Here is a 17,857-nt window from a genome sequence, read left to right as displayed (position 1 = left end):
CAGTCCCACTACCAACTTTGTCCTGATCCTTCAGCTCAAGCCAAATATGTACTTCCTTCTTTCACTAGGTTTTTAAATCCATTTGTTTGAATGTTAACAGATATACACTACAGGTATATGTTGCAGAATGAATTAATCTGACTATATATATATATATATATATATATATATATATATATATATATATGTACTGAATTATATCCACTGTTTTTCTGAATAATGCAGCTATATACTCATTCTCATTTATATTTTCCAGGAATGGATAATAGTTTATTTTCTAAGAATTTGTGATATGGATTTTTAAATTCTAGCATGAAATAGATAAAGGTATAGCATTTTATAATTTACACAGGAACAGAAATTTAATGTGTGTGAACAGTCTGCTCATTTACTAGAATAATATATCCTAAATGGCTTCAATATGTTCATAGATAGCAAACACAGTAATTGGAAAAATACATCACCAGGCCAAATGTTCTTGCAGTCCTGGATTGGAGTCTAGTGAACCTCTTGAATTCTTTGTTCAGTCAGGTTAGATTATAGAATTATTGACTGAGACTCACATTCTAAGCAGTGTCATCTATAAAAATACAAAAATATAGATGAACTCATAGTTTAAACTGAACCAAAAAAGAATCTTAGAATTCCTTAAATTCATGTTTACTTGTATAAATTTTCCATTTAAAAACATCTTCTGGATGAATAATATTATAGAACTATAAGGTCAAAATTTGAATTTCTACCATAAAGTAAAATGTGTATATAACGACCATGGAACATTTAAGCCACTGTAATGAGTATTTTGTTTGAGAATTAAAAAGATATTTTTTATTCCGTGATTCTAATGTATTGAAATCATAAACATCATGAAAAACTGATTGTATTGTTAGAAAATGCTAGCTGATGTGATGAAGAATCTGAAACTCATGGCTTAACACCACTATACCTTGCTAAAAAAAAAAAAAAAAAAAAGACCAAACCAGTTTTTCTTGATTAATGGTAGAAGAGATTTTGCTCCGTTCAGTATTGTATGGAATTAGGCTGAAGAGGCACTGCCGTCTTCATGTGATTATCAGTGTCCCTCTAGAGTTTATGACAATATTGTGCCCCTCGAGCTGTGATATAGTGCATGTGGATACACTGCATATTACAGAGTGACTGGCAGATTCAGTGCAACATCTCTGGCTCCAATCTTAATCTGAGAAGTGCTTGGCAAGTAACCCAGTTGATGATAATTGGGATCCTACTGAAATTAATTCCACCATTGGCATAAAATATACAAAGTGCATGGAGAATGATGAAAAGTAGATGTGAATGGGTATCATTGAAGATATATTTTTACTGATGTATAGCTGGTTGCCACAGTATACTAAGACAATAGAATTGTGAAGAGTTTTATGACTCAGTGACCCCAACCAATGCCAGATTAAATGTGGTCAAGCTATCTTTCCTGTCTTGGTTATTGCTCTCACTGTCTTCAGGGAATGTCCCTCCTTTGCTGTTCCTTAACCCCCAGAAAACCCTCACAATTAACACTACTGCCCTATGCAAAACCATTTATTTCAGTGGAAAGTACCACATATAAATCAGAAGAACAAGGGAAGTATCCCTGTTAGAAAGAATAGAAAATGGACACAGAAGTACTAACTGGTTGGTCAGGAGGAAAGAACATGAACAATTTTAGGATCCAAGTTCACAAGAGGTGCACATCACTTTTGTTCACATTCTATTGGCTAGAATAGTCACATAGTCACAAAAAATTGCAAGGGAAGCTGGGAAATAGAGGTCTAGTTATGTGACAGTGAAGAAGAGGTAGATGGTTTGATGATTAACAATCTCTGTGACACAAGCTATCAATAGAATGTCAACATGTGGCAACAGTTCATAATATTTATTTATTTGCATGCAAATATGTGAACATGTACAAAAATATCTTGACTCTATAAGCAAATAAAATTAAAACAAATTTAAGCCTAAAAATAATTATTGAGGTAGTACAAGATGAGGGTGGTAATACAATTTTACTTTATTTATTCATCCATTCATTTATTTATTTATTTTTCAGATGTATGTATGTATGTATGTATGTATGTATGTATGTATCTACGTATCTATGTATGTATGTATGTATTTAGCGACCCTTGGTTGATCTCACAGATTGCAAGAACCTTGTCAGCTTACAATCCCTTATTTTTATTTATTTATTTGTTTATTTGTTTGTTTGTTTGTTTGTTTGTCTTATGCCTACAGTACCTAGTCTTCCTAGGTGGTCTCCCAGCCAAGTACTAACCAGGCCTGACCTTGCTTAGTTTCTGAGACCAGACGGGCTCAGGCTTGTTCAGGGTGGCATGACCATACACTACAATTTTCCTTTAAATTCTATTTCTCAACCATGTTTAAACAAAATACATGCAATAAAAATTTCTGCTGTTTTTTTAAAAACTTAGATTTTTACTTTCTTTTAGAGTCCTTCATTATACTTACACAAGAATAAACATTTGGAGTTTATAATAAGACCTAGTGTTAAATTAGCTCTTGCCACATGCCAGGCCCTATTCCAAATTCTTTAAAAGTATAGCTTATTTAATTCTTATTACAATCATACAAAATAGATGCTGTTTATTATATGAATTGCATTAAAGATGGGATAAATAAAGGTCAGATAATTTAAATAACTTGTCTGGTAAGGTGTTGGATATGAGAAGATTCAATCTCAAATCTTTCAGATTCAAATTCTGAGCTCATAGTTAGTATTAGGAAAAAAGACAAAAATCCAAAGAACCTTAGAGTTGCCTCCTTAAAATGATTTGTAAAACCATGCTGTAGTTAATACAGTTACTACATACAAAATATAGTGAAACTTAAATCCATGTTGTTTGTGTTTACGCACACATTTTCAAACTCATTGTGATCATTTAAATGGGTTCCAATGATGAACTTAGGATAAATTTCTTAAAATATCAAAATATTTATTCACTTCTTATAATTATCATGTTGTAAGGATATCAACTCATTCTAATAATTTACCAGGTTAACTTTTTAATTACTATATTTTGCAATCCTTTATCATTTCTATTTTCAACCTCTCACACCAGTTTCTGTCTTCTTCACTGCATTAATGCTCAGATATTTACCTAGCTCTTTCTTTGGATTGTGAAATAAAGCGTTTTCATTATAAATGCTGGACTTACTGGATGTTATGCTTCTATAATTCAATAAAAATGAAGTCTTTATTGTTCTTGGCATCTTTGTTTCCAACAAGGAAGATAACAGTTTCTAGCCCAGAATCATGAAAGTACAGGTGGTCTTTAATGAACTAGTTCCCTATATATATATTGAGTTAATGTTTGTCAGTTCTTACTCTAGGTCAGGCACTGTACAAAGTGCTTTTGATTCATTGGCTCATTTAGTCCTTATGATAGTTCTGTTTGTTGGTTTTATTTTTATCACCAGGAGAGGAAATTAGCGCTTAGAGCAGTTAAATTTCATGATGTTAGTGAAAAAGCCTAGTTTGAACATAGAAATTTTGACTCTAGAAGCAACTCTTAACTACTCCCGTAACTCCCACCTATGATTCTACACTTAAATCATGTGCTGTGCTGTTTCATGGTTATTTCACTTTCTTAATATTAATTCTTCTAGGATGCATATATAATGCATACCAGTTCTTTTTGAAACCATTGCTTACTTTACTGATCAATGAGTGTGGTAGGATTTACATGGTTAAGAGAATAGTGATGTGGATCATGAGAGAAAATATTGAGAACTTTCCATGTTTCAGGCTCTGGGCTATGCATTTTATTTAAAATATAGCATATAAATCCTGAAATTTTTTGAGTAGATAGTATTATCACCATTCTACAAATGAAGAAACTGAATCTCAAGTATAATAACTTCTCGGTCACTCAGCTCTTAAGTGCAGGGCTATAATAGAAACTCAGGTTTGACCCTAAAACATAGATTCTTAGCTATTAAACTAAAAATATACCTTAATAACTTAATAAATACTGGATTTTTAATGTAAATTATCTAATTTTATTATCACTGCAGCTCAAAGTAGTAAAGAATACTAATACAGATAAGGGGAATTTAAATAAACACACTTGCAATAAATGCTAGGGGAGATATTAAGATCCAAATCTGTTATATCTGCATATGGATAGCATATTTCCTTCAGGCCTTTCCAGAACCACCATTACCCTATTCATTCATTTATTTATGTATTTATTCATTTATTCAATGCATATTCATTGTGTACCCACTCTTTTCCAGACACTGTCCTAGTTACTATGCACAGTAGTAAGTAAAATGGTTACTCTGTCTTGGGGCTTTTGGTCTTATGAGGGAGAGAAATATTACTCAATTCTTACAAATATATAGTTGGATATTATAATCAAAGACTAATGTCGTTTAAAGTATAAGGATTCATGGGAGCTATCCCCAGGGGAGTATTTTAGCTAGGATGTGAAAAGTGAGTAGAAGTTTACTAAATATGATATGTAGGAGGTAGAAAGAGATTGTGCCAAGCATCCCAAAGAGATTTTCCTATTAATTCCTGAATAAGTTTTTGCTAAATTTTTTCAATGGCTGATGAAACTCCATTTTTTAGTGAGGCTTCTTGAAAAAAATTACCATGGTTTAGTTGCATAAATATCTATAGCTATGTAGACATTTAATAATTAGATGTATGAGATTTCTTATTCAGTGTCAGTTATCCAGTAGCCTCAATTATCTGGAATATATCTTTCAATTGGAAAAAAACAATCAGTAGAATTTATATCATCCATAAATGGGGTCGATGAGATGAAAAACTTAAAATATAGCCTCTAGAACTTGAAAAGTGTATCCATACATTAACCATTAAATAATAGGTGCAAGTAACCCGTCACATTTTAAGAGACATTGACATATTAATCTCTAGTAAATAATTGACATTTATTTAATAGCCCTGAATCACCAACCACATTGAATATCATGTTGAGTATAATTGTATAAGGTACTAAATAAGTATACATGTTACATATGTTATAAATATACATATAATATTTTAACTAGTACTTTAAAACAAAAGTTTATTTATATACAGTATTCATTTGCATACTACATCTAGATAAGTGGAATATTATTCTAGGTAAGAGAATTTATGTTTATATTTGTAATACTTACTAATATATTCTGACACAAAAAATGCTTTACATGTGAATGGTCCATAATCACAATGTAGTATTGTATTTGATTTGGAGTAAAATTCTCAAAATTAAGTTAAGGAAAACTTGGAACATCACCTTAAATATTACAGACTTTTCCAAAAATACATAGGAACTAAGCATACATAAGAATATAATCTTTCTAAGTTCAAAAGTGAAAAAAAAAAGGCTTATAGATATCTCAAGAAGCTACTTATTTAACATCGAGATACTATTATAATCAAACTGGAGTTCTTAATTTGCCCTCAGAGACATCAGCCTTGAAACTTTATACAGGTAGACAGAGAAAGACAAGCATAAAGCAGACAGGTAAAGATGGTCACAGTGATGAGGTATCTGTAAGGGTCAACCCCATAATACAAATCTCATAGATGATGAACAAAGGAGCTTTTCTTGTGGATCTCTAAATTATACATGATGCATATTTAATAGGAATGTTTATTTTTATTTTGCTAATATTCATATTTTATCTGCTTTCTTTGATTTTCAATATATTAAGGAATATATTTTTTCATATATCTATTAATGCCTGAGTCATAAGCCTTCAAATTGTATGCTACTTTGTTAACTTATTAAGGAGAGTATTCTTAATGTCATGTAACATAATTTCTGCCAATATTTGTTTCATTCAAGGTTCCTTTTAGTTGACTTGGAAATATGAGTTGTGTTTACTCGAAATTTAAAAAATATATTGAGGATATTTAATTAGATCTTTATTACTGCCTTCTTGTTTTCATTTATTCTATTCTTCTTAATAGTGAATAATTTTAGTATGATTTGAGTTGCAGTATTTTGTCATTGAGGCATATTCTGCCAAGATCCCCTTTACCTAATGTGTGTATTTCAGTTGGGCTTCCATGTGGCAATAAATGCAGGACTCCCTGGGAGTCCCTTTCTGTTTTCTATAATTCTCGGCACAGATTTTTTTTTTTTTATGGTACTACCTTTTGCCACCCTTCACCATCCCAACAATAAATACTGATATAGCACCCTGAGGTATTCATTCATCTTTCAGGCTTCCAAACAGACCAGGCAGCATCTCATAATTGAGAAGAATGACAATGGGGGGACAAGACCTTGAGCAGACTGAGTCACGATCCTTGGGAATTTGAAACGTACAGCGCAAAAGAAAAATGGATCAGTACTCACTATAGCACTCCTTAAGGTTTATTTGTTTGTTTGTTTGTTTGTTTGTTTTAATTACCCAAAGTAGAGAGTGGAAATAAGAATATATAAGTTACTTTGAAAGACTCTCAGAAATGTGTACATATCAGGAGGAGAGTGTAGAAGAAACTGGATTGTTAGGAGAATTCATGCATTTATCTATTGGGCAATGCAGAAACATTGATCCTGGGAAACGCTGTGAAGCCTAAGTATGGGTGCTTTTCACCCCTCATGTTGTGACTATCTTTATTTCTATTAATATGTACCATGCCATTAGAACCCCACCAGGTTAACTGGCTGGTAGATACAATGATTTTATGATACACATTGATGTTTATCTTATTCATTCAACAAATATTGGTTTATTACTTATTCTTTGCCAAATGCTGAGGATATAGGAGTACAGTGGTGGGCAAAAGCAGTCACCATACTTGTGAATTTTTTATTATAAATCATTACATTGTATGAATTCATAATTGCAAATTGAGGTACATATGAAAGAAAAAGGACCCTTAGAGACAACAGTTCATGTAAGAGGCAGATAAAGTTATGATGAATGGTCCAGCATCAGAGCTAATAGTTTGAGAACCTAAACATTAACCAAGGTGAAACCATGACTTATGAGTGTGCTCCAAGTCAAAATATGGTAGATGAGTGAGTGATATAGAAAAGTGACTCTGTAAGGGTGGCTAGCCTAGTAGCTAAGTGTCCTCTAAAACACTGTAGAACTTCAAAGAGGAGTATTACCCATCTCAACAGATTTTGTTGTGAAGAAAATCAGTCTATTTTGGGAGAAAAATAAGGTCTAGCATGTATATCATGAAGACAAGAGTCATCCTTTTTTAAAAACTCCAAATGTTTGTTTTAAACTTTTACTTGGTGAAAATGCACCCAGGAATTTTAAGATAAGTGACCTGGTTTTGTTAGGCTACATTTTTAAAAGCTACATTTTAGTAATAATAATTGTTTTTGACTATTATATCCCACTCTTTTGTCCCTGAGTATGAAAACTTTTATCATCAGAATGAGATGACTTTAAAACCATCTTTATTGCTTGATAATGGTCTCTGGGTACTTGTCTTTTTTGAATGATTATCATTCCAGTGCCTTTGTTGTTTTCCAGGGCCTTAAAGCTCCTCTGTTTTTCAACTCATAGACCGTTTCCCATTTTCAGAATCACTGTTTGAAACTAACCTTGAGAAAGGCAGACAAGACAGTAGAAAAAAGCAGTAAATTGACATTGGGACATTTTAGGAAGAATATTATATCTTCAAAGCCACAAATATATGATGCTTACTAGCATGGGGTTATAAATACAAACATTAATGAGGTATGGAGCATTTATGCCCTCAGTTTGTAAATTATTTTTATTGTTTGAAAAAAAATTAGAGTCCAGGGTGGCATGTAAGAACTTGAAAGTCACTATTCCATCCTAACAATAATTAAAAATTCGAATGAACTGGAAAAAAATAGCAATACTTCTCAGGTCTTTCAGAGAAGCAAGGTCACAAGATAAACTCTTGTCTCAAAAATTAGGAGACAGACAGACTGGATACAGAAAAAAACTACTTACTGGAGTAGAAACCCATGAGCAGAAAACTCTGTGGGAACCAGTACTAGGGTAGGAAAATCTTAATTGTAATTAATGAATTTTACCTCCAGGAGCTGTACCATATTCTGACAGTGAAGACTGGAGAAAAATCCTTTTGTACTTTAGGCAGGGAGAGGGGAAAAGCAGCCATTTTGTCATAGGCTTACCTGCAAGAGAAATTACTTTACTAGAGCCTAACCCTAGGGGCTTTATTAGAGTCCAACTGACCTAGAGGAAGGGAAATACCCAAATCCAGCCCATTCTAACTATTTTGTCACACTGAGAGAGGTTAGTTGAGACTGAGAAGTTTGTGAAGTTTACAATCCAAGGGGACAAACTTATGAAAACCCTGAGACCTAATCACAGGACTATAGAACTACTGCCCCTCCCTCTACACCTTATTACTACTGTTAGATGGCTAATCACACGTGAGCTACAGGAGAAACAAAGGAACAGGGGCACAGCCTATGTACACTAAGCAGTGTTATATGGTAGCCACGTGTCAATCAAAATGACCTCACCAATCACCTAGGAATGCCTTTGGAACCAAATATAAAGTAGACATTCCCGCTTCTGGGCCATTTTTGCCCTTCTGGCTCCCCTTTTTGCCCCCTTTTTCCCCTTCTGGGTTCTCTCTTTTTTTGGTGGCCTTTTGAGGCCTTTTTGCCTTTTCATGGCCATTTTGGTCCCTTTGTGTTGGTTACAGTGCTGGGGTCATGTGCCTCTTTGGGAGAATACTTGGCCTTTCTAAAATATATTTTTAATAAAACTATTAAATGTCAATGACCTGTGATTCTTCACAGCAGTCATTTGAGAAAGAACCAAGGAAAATGCTAACTACATATCTATGCCATCATTATCTCTCTCCCTTCTCCTACTTCTGGGACAACATTGAACTCTGATGAGCCCCAATGATGACATTACAACTTTACTAAAGTCTTGTTTACTGCAGTTACTTTTACTTGGTACATCATGTTTGACTATCAAGAAAAACAAAACAAAACTGTAAACCATACTGAAAAACAAAAAACACAGTTTGAAGAAACTGAGCAAGCATTAGAACCAGAGTCAGATATGGCAAGAATGTTGAGATTATCAGATAAGAATTTTTTTTAAATTTATTATAAATAAACTAAGGGCTTTAACAAACAAGGTAGACAATGTGCAAAAACAGATGGAAAATGTAAGCAGAGAAATGGAAACTGAAGATAAATAAAATTATTTTTCTTCTCAATTGATCTAACAGATAAGTTTTTTTTTTCAAAATATAAGATAATGTATTTAATGACTATAGGTTATATATAAGTGAAATGAATGACAGAAATAATACAAGGGAGGAATTAGGACTATTTTGTTATTGTAAGGCACTTATACTGTCTATGAAGTATTATAGTGTTAACTGGAAGTAGACTTGGATTAGCTCTAAATGTTTATTGCAAAATTTAGGGCAACCACTGAAAGGATAAAAAAAGAAATATAACTGATAAACTATGAAAGGAGAGAAAATTGAATCATGTGAAATGCTTAACATCCTTCAATCAAAAATGGACAAATCCAGCAGACAGAAAATCATTAAGGACATAGTTGAATTCAAAATCACCATCATTTAACTGGATATAATTGATATCTATAGACAGCTTTATTTAATTAAGAATACTTATTTTTCTGAAGTTCATATAGAATATTCAAGAAAGAACACATTCTGAGTCATAAAACATACTTTAACAATTTAAAAGAATGGCAGTCATACAGTGTATCTTCACAGACCACAATGGTATTAAACTAGAAATGAATAACAGAGAGATATGCTGGAGAACTCCAGTATACATGGAGAATAAAAAACTTATTTCTAAATAGTACATGGATCAAAAGGAATCTCTATAAAAAATTAAAATTCCTTTTAACTAAATAAAAATGATAATACAGCTAATCAAAATTTGCAGGATACAGCAAAAGCAGTGTATAGAAATTTATAATATTGAATATATGTTTACAAAGATTGAAAATAGTCATCTAATAGTCCATCTTAAGAAACTAGAAAAAGAAGAGCATATTAAATCTAAAGTAAGCAAGAAGAAAAATAATAGAAATTAGAGCAGAAAGCAATGAAATTGAAAACAGGAAATTAATGGAAAAAAACAACAAACCAAAAGCTGATTCTCTGAAAAGATAAAAAGTATTGATAAGCCTTGAAATTATAAATACAAGAAATGAAAGAAGGGACTTCACTACAGATCCTTTGTACCTAATGGACATTAAAAGGTGACGAAGAAACACTGCAAACAATTCTATGCCCATAAATTTGATAACCTAGGTAAAATGGACTAGTAAGAAGACCCAGATTGCCAAAACTCACATATGAATAAATATGCAATATGAAAATGCTTATATCTATTAAAGATACTGAATCAATATTAATAAAATTCCAAAAAAAAAGTAGATGGCTTCACTGGTAAGTGCTACAAAACATTAAAGAAGAAATTAGTCTAATTTTTTTTCATAATTTTTTCCAGAAGATAAAAAATAGAGGGAATACTTCCCAATCCATTCTATTATATCACCATTAACCTAATACCAAAACAAACAAAATAATAATAATAACAAGAGACAAAAATTACAGATGAATATATTTCATGAACATAAATGCAACAATTCTTAATAAAATCATAGCATATTGAAGCCCATAGTGTACAAAAAGAATTATACACCATAACCAAGTGGGATTTATTCCAGGTATTCAAGGCTGGTTCAACATTCAAAAACCAATTAATGCAATCCATCATATCTCTCCATTAATTTAATTATTTAATTTCATTCATCAGAGTTTTGTCTTTTTCTCCATATAAATACCATATATATTTTGTTAAATATATACCTGAATATTTTGTTTTTCCAATGAAAAAGTATAATAATTTTTTGATTAACAGAACTCTAATTTAGAGATGTATGAGAGACTTGTGCTCATGGCTTATTAAAATACATGTGGCTTATTATATATGTATTTATAATGCAAATAAAATAGTGATGGTACGAATATTATTGTGAAAATTTTAATCAAGTAGGAAAAAAGTATGAAAAGCTAAAATTCATGTAGTCAATCTCCCAGATTTTTATGGAATTTAATCTTCATAAATGTATATGCATTGTTCACATATATTGTGTCTTTTTAGCATTGCAAATGTGTAACCTTATGAGATACCTCTTTGAGTCTAAGTAGTTCATGAATAGGGCCACTTTTATATAGAGATATCACCAATTATAAATATTTAATAGTGATTCCATCAATGAACCCTTCATTGATTGTGATAGAATTTTGCATACAAGTTCATGTGTATTGTTTTAAGCTTAAGCTATTAAAGCCAAACTATGAAATAGTCTAGAGAAAAAGTTATGCTTATTTGTAAGAAGTAATATTGTATTTTACTTAAAGTTAGAAAAATTTTATAAAGTATTGCAGCAATAAGAAGTGCCCTGGGGTTTCTTGAGCTGATTAACTTTTACAGTTCTCCCGATGATACAGAATTCATTTAACAAAAGCCTATCAGGAGTTAGAGTGAGAATGAAATGTGACTCCTTAACATATCTTATATTAGAGATGCTACCCTGATTTTCTTTAATGGTGTTTCTACTTCAGTTAAAAATGGGCAAATGTGTTTCACAACACTTTTTCCAAGATAGCAACTTTGATTGATTTATTTTTAAACAAAGACTTGAACTTTTGGAAATGAACTATTGTTTGGAAAGAGAGAGTACCAATTTTTGTTTGTTGGTTTTTGTTTTTTAATGGCAGCTTGGATATCTTGAAACATACATATATATATTTTGATAGTCTTCTAATCTCAGTTGAGTTCAAATATTAAAATAACATACACAAACTAAGAGAATTCAGTATTATTCCAAGGCACCTAGTGAACCTCCATGACTAAACAAAACCAAGGACAATTCATATGGACAATTCGACAGTATATAATATAAAAATAACTTTTGTTTGCAATTTTAAAATGTTTTATCATTTAAATAGTTGATCTCTGATAACTTGTAATGCTAGGATCATGATTCCAGTAATTTTAAAATTCAGAACTATTTTCTAAAACTTCAGGGCAAATAATTTACAAATAAGGTACACAAAGATTCAGACAATTTAGAAATTTTTTGCATCTTTTGTTAGTAATATTTATGACAACAGCTGTATCAAATCATATACATACTTGCCCTGTAAGTCTACAAAATAATGCGTACATGATGAAACATTAACAAAAGAGTAGTCCTTAAACTCAATTTATCATAAAAGTATTACTATATTAATATGTCTACAAGCAGCATGTAACAGAGCTAAGAGACATTAAGGCAGTAATACTTTAAGTTATAAAAGAAACCATGTGCAATATTTTTTTTTCCAAAAACAAGTAGATGGTCCCAGAACAAAGTCCTAAGGTAACAAATCTACACTGCTATTAGTCCCACATTTTTAAGATGAAATACTATAAATCTGGCTTTCAGTTTCACTTGGATTTTCCAGTATAAACTGTCTATTAGCTGCCTGAATCATGTCCATTCTGAAGGTGGATCTCTTGGTCCTTTGGGTTTTCCACAGTGATTACAAAAAAATAATATATGTGGCTTCTGTTGGATTTTCCAATATTTGATCTTCCTTGTTACTGAAAGTAGACATACTGAACAAGTCTCTGTGTGAATTCCTCCTGCTACATGATCACATTTTTCACTGTCAGAGGTTATCAAGCCTCCAGACTTTTGTTGTTCACACTCCTTTTTAGCTTGAAGTTCACTCCATTTGGATCTTCCAGGTGTGTTATGTTCACATGCCAATACAGAATATTTGGGGGTTCTTTTAGGTAGGGGAGGAAGTGAATCTGCATTAATATCAACATCTTTTTCAGCTTCTGAATACATTGTTCCAGCTATCTCATGTCTCTTAATGGATATTGGTGATACTTTCATTGTAGAAATTATTTTGGTTACTACTGGCATCAGAAACTGTGACACTTGCTGTTGAAATATTAGTTTTATTCTTGGTTACGGCACCATCAAAGTTCCTTTTTTCTGTGTCCAATCATAGGATTAGTAAAACTGAGGGGTGCTCTGAATAAAGGTGAACTGTTATGTTGATCCACAAGATCATGAGTTTCAACTTGTGTTGTGGGCCTTGGTGTTAAACTCACAGTTCTCACTGTTTGATAGTGGATATCTGAGGATTTACCTTCAGATGAGTCAGACATGGGTAGGATGTTTTTAGTTCCATGTTACATGTCCTTTCTCATCAAGAGGCAAGGTGTGTCTGAAATCTGTGATTCTTCTGGTGGAACAATTGGAACTTTATTTGACTGTGTCACACTGCGGTCACACAAGAATTCTGAAAAATATTAACTTTTAGATCCCCTGAACTCAATTCTTGTGGCTTAGAGGTATTATCAATTATATATACAAGGTGAAGCTGATTTAATTTAAGTGCATGTCCCCTATTCAAGAGTGTTTTCCCATCAAAACCTTCGGGTGCCTCTTACAGAGGGGCATTCTTAGTCTCAAAACTTAAATTTCACTCCATTTTTTTTTATTTACTTGTTCAATAGTTGATTCATTTTTCCTTGGAAGCTCTGTTGATTTATTACAATTTCTCTTGAGATCTGTTAAATGTCTTTCTGATGAAACCATATGTAGCCCTGGCTTTGGATGGTATCTGTCATTGGTATCAATTTTTTAAAAACTCAAAAAACTCAAGCATTCATTATAAAACATTTTCATTACTGACCCTTTTGAATACAAACCAAAATCTTTTTTCCCAGTGACATTCATGCCAATAGAACAAGTCTGCATTAGGTTAAACAGAGCAGAAACTTTTTCTTTGATCAGGGAATGGGCACCGTTTTCCAAGCTGGGGAGAAGCCTTCTGTGTTTACAGACTGTGTCACTCAGAGGCTAAAGTCTTTTAGGCATGCGTAGTTATTTCTCTGCTTCATTCAGTCCTTTTGCATACAATGCCACATCACCATCTCATTTTTTGTGCTTTGCATTTTGATCTTTACAGATAGGAATCCTCTTCAGTTCTTGTAAGCAAGGATAGCTGGTGACACAGTTTAATGCTAAGAAACCTTAGAGCCTTTGGGATGATAGCCTGGTGGTAGTTAGAAAAAAAAAAAAAGTAGATAAAATGACTTTTTTTTTCAAAGTAAGATTAATTGTGTAAAATAAAATTCCGTTTTCAGAAGTTACATTCAGTACCCTAACTCTGAAAAAATATCTAATCTGTTTCAAGAAGATATGCTGACCAGAAATTCTGGGGTACGGTGACAAAGTGAGTAAATAAGAAGCAGGGGCAGATAGAACACCAGGAAGAAGAGGAAATGAGAACAGAACTAGGGATCATTATCTTATATTGAGGTCTCTGGTTTTAAATTGAATTTCTACTCTAGTTGTCCTGTGAATTCACATAAAGTTCTAATCAGTTCAAAAATAAAAGTTTACTTGAATAGATAAGCATAATATATTTTTTAATAAAATTTTATAAAAGATTATGATACTCCACTTCTGAATTCCAGAAGATTAAATATGAAGAGTATATGAATTACTTATGCATTTCCTTGAAAATAAAGTAAAAATATATATCCATATAGATATATAAATATATACCTGGATAGATAGGTAAGTAGGTAGGTAGGTAGATAGATAGATAGATACATGATAGATAGATAGATAGATAGATAGATAGATAGATAGATAGATAGATGATAGAGGTTTAGAGATGGATAACTCAGGGACATACCAGCTAAGGGAGTAATAGAGGCAAAGTCACCACGCCAAGGAATAAAAATTTAGGTCCTGCCACTTTTATAATGGAAAATCTATATTGTTTCTGACAACAAAAATTCAGGCATTTAGCTCATCTTAATTTCTTTTCAGTGAAGGTAAACATTTAATTATTTAAACAGCTTTTTGGCTTGACATTAAAGATGTCTAGCTTTCTGCTACCTATCTAGCATCTTTGAATCCCACTTATATGCAATAATGATTATCTAGTCTGAACTTCCAATAATGCCTTATATCTGTCATTATGTGAATGTTTAATCCTCTTATCCTAATATTATGGGTCTTTATTATTTGTCTTATCTCTATTAGAGTGTAAGTTCACTGAAAACAGGCTCCATTCATTGTATTATCACACAAGTTTTCCTAATTTCTATTATATGTTCAGAAATGAATTCATGCATTCATGGGTGAGTAAACAAAACAGTAAATCAACTTGAGGTTGTATTGGAAACATTTAATTTGAGAAGTTAACTGAAGGTTTGGAATAAATGTAAAATGTTTTGGATTTAATAAATTTGTTTTTCCTTTTGCTAATCTTATTCATGTATAATTTTAGATACATCCATTTTATCATAATGGAAACATAGCAAAATAACCTGCAGTTTACATGTTCCCCTTATCAAAACTGTGCAAAGAAGGTTTTCTCTAAATAGTGGAGTTAGACTATGGAGAATGAATAGTGGAGGATCTTGATATGTATGTTTGTTATAAGTGATTTGGTGGCAAAGTACTGTTTGAGTAACCAGCTGAGAGCAGAAGGATAGAAAAGGATTCTGGTAACTTAATATAGCTTTGAAAAGAACAACTAATGATAAAGAAGCTGATATCTAAAGAAAGTTAATGGTGTTGGTATCTAGGAATTGATATAAGGATACCATAGGGCGAATATCAATTACTATAAATTATCATTCATTTAACATTTTTGCGCTATTTCATTCCATTCCAGAGTTAAGCCAGTGATACAGAAAAAAAGGCTTTGGAGGTAATGAGAGCTGAGTCACCATCTCTAGGACTTAGTAGAAGTCTTTGCTTTAAAGTTTCCTCGTGCACTTTAGTCTGTTTTGTAATTTGTTTGATGGAGGTAATAACAACTTCCTTATAAGAGTTATTGATAAATTTCATTATATATAACCATTAGCTCTGCTCTGGCATATAGGAAGAATTCAATAAATCCTAGCAGCTGATGCTACTATTGTCATTAATAAACAATAATCTATTACAGTATCAGTAGCCAGATGCATCCCTATTTATATGCAAGCTTTCAAAATCCTTTTTGCTAAAACTGCACTTGAAGATGTAAATAACTTTTGTGAAATATTATACACATAAGTTAGCCAAGATTCTCAAAATCACTAATATATAAAATGAATATTCTTTTAAATTTGTACTATATGATATGATGGTTCTTTTCAAAAAACAATTCCCCTCTTGCCTCATTTTCTTAAGGATACAGTATAGAGGCTAAGCAAAACATTCTATTGGTGATTAAGACAGAAAGTTGTGCTTGCATATGGAGAATAGAGGCTATAGGGAGAAAAAAAAGTCAATTTTTGATTCAATACAGTCAAGGTCAGTGATGGCCTCAAGTGCATTTACTGTAATGTGAGAAAGAATGAAAAAGCCTACATTTCATGAATACTTCTGTTTCCACAAATAAACTTTACCTAAGGATCAGCTGTCATGAAAATAATCAAAGTTGGTGAAATTAGTACAGTAGGTTTATATGTGATTTGAGAATGTGAAGAATTTAAAGGTAAACTGGCATCTTATGAATTAAAATTTAGCAAAATGACCAATTACAAATGTCTACCTGTCTCTCTCGATAATCATTATAATATATCTTTATTAGAGAATAATTATTTTAGTTTAAAGCAGTAATTTTTAAATACCCAGAACCCTATGGTTCATCAGAGCTGCTGCTGGGCTGACACTGTGTGTGTTAAAGGGCATAGTAGATGTTAGGCCAGCATTTCACTGGGTTTTCTACAAACCCACCCACATATCCCACCACAACACCATCTACAGTCAATCCTGCTTTTATCTGTTCTATATATTGAAATTTCTTTTTACCTTCATTTATAATAATGTTTTTTGCTAGTAAGATATGTTTGAAAAAACACTGTGTGATGGCAGTGTGTCTGTCTGACTCTATTAAAATGTAATTAGAATTAAGCTATTATGGTCTTTCAACCCTCAGAAGTAGGATGTCATTATATCCTGTGAAGGGTTGTGAGGTCTATTAAAGGTTCATTGTCAGAAGGAGTGAAGGATAAATCAGAAGACTGAGGAATTTGCCTAAGTAAATGGGAATAGATAGAATGGAATGGGGAGAACAGTAAAAGAGGTAGAAATTCCAAAGACAAAGTCTATATTTTTATTTCATAGTTTTCTTAAGATGTATTCTAGAAATAGCATTGAAAACTATTTGTAAAACTATTCATGAAGGGAGAAGAAAATGCTCTAGAAGCAGACTCTGATAATTTTCCTGGTGAGAAATGAAGAAGGCCTGTCCTAGGACAATGACAGTTGGTAGGGATGAAATAATAAAAAAAAATAATAATAATCAAATGACATGTCAGATAATGGGTTTGATGACTAATTGACTGAAGGAGAAGGGTTGAAGGATTGGATGGTAGTACTATTAGCCGTGAATGATACTACCTTATTCTGACATACACTGTATTAGTGTTCTGTTGCTACATAACAAATTGCCACACATTTAGTAGTTTAAAACAACACAACACAAACTTTTATCTCACAGTTTATCTGAGTCAGGTGTCTAGGCCCAGCTTATATGGGTTCGCTGCTTAGGATCATCCAAGTCTGAAAGGAAAAGGTCAACCAGTGTTCTTATCTGGAGGCTCAACTGGGGAAGATCTATGTCCAAGCTCTCAGTTGGTTAACAGATTCATTTTTTATAGTTGTCGGACCCTGGGATATAGCTGGAGGACATCCTAAGCCTCTATTGACTGACTTTGTCAGCTCTTAAAGGCTGCTCACATTTCCTAAATACTACTCACAGTCCCTTGTCATGTGGGCTTCCCTAGAAGGATGGCTTACTTATCAAAGCAGC

The 17,857-nt window shown here is 32.3% G+C and overlaps 1 protein-coding gene and 2 pseudogenes across 16 annotated transcripts in view; 1 reads left to right on the top strand and 2 right to left on the bottom strand.

Moving 5' to 3' along the window:
* LINGO2 (leucine rich repeat and Ig domain containing 2) overlaps nucleotides 1-17,857 on the top strand; it is a 1,061,594-nt gene that overhangs the window by 414,885 nt on the left and 628,852 nt on the right. The gene's annotated exons all lie outside the window — the stretch shown is intronic.
* LOC118600506 lies at nucleotides 2,242-2,360 on the bottom strand (annotated as a pseudogene).
* Nucleotides 11,520-13,674, bottom strand: LOC118615081 (annotated as a pseudogene).

This window comes from Rousettus aegyptiacus, unplaced genomic scaffold (genome assembly GCF_014176215.1).
Source record: "Rousettus aegyptiacus isolate mRouAeg1 unplaced genomic scaffold, mRouAeg1.p scaffold_m13_p_3, whole genome shotgun sequence".
Lineage (NCBI taxonomy): Eukaryota > Metazoa > Chordata > Mammalia > Chiroptera > Pteropodidae > Rousettus > Rousettus aegyptiacus.
This window is presented reverse-complemented; position numbering and strand designations above follow the sequence as displayed.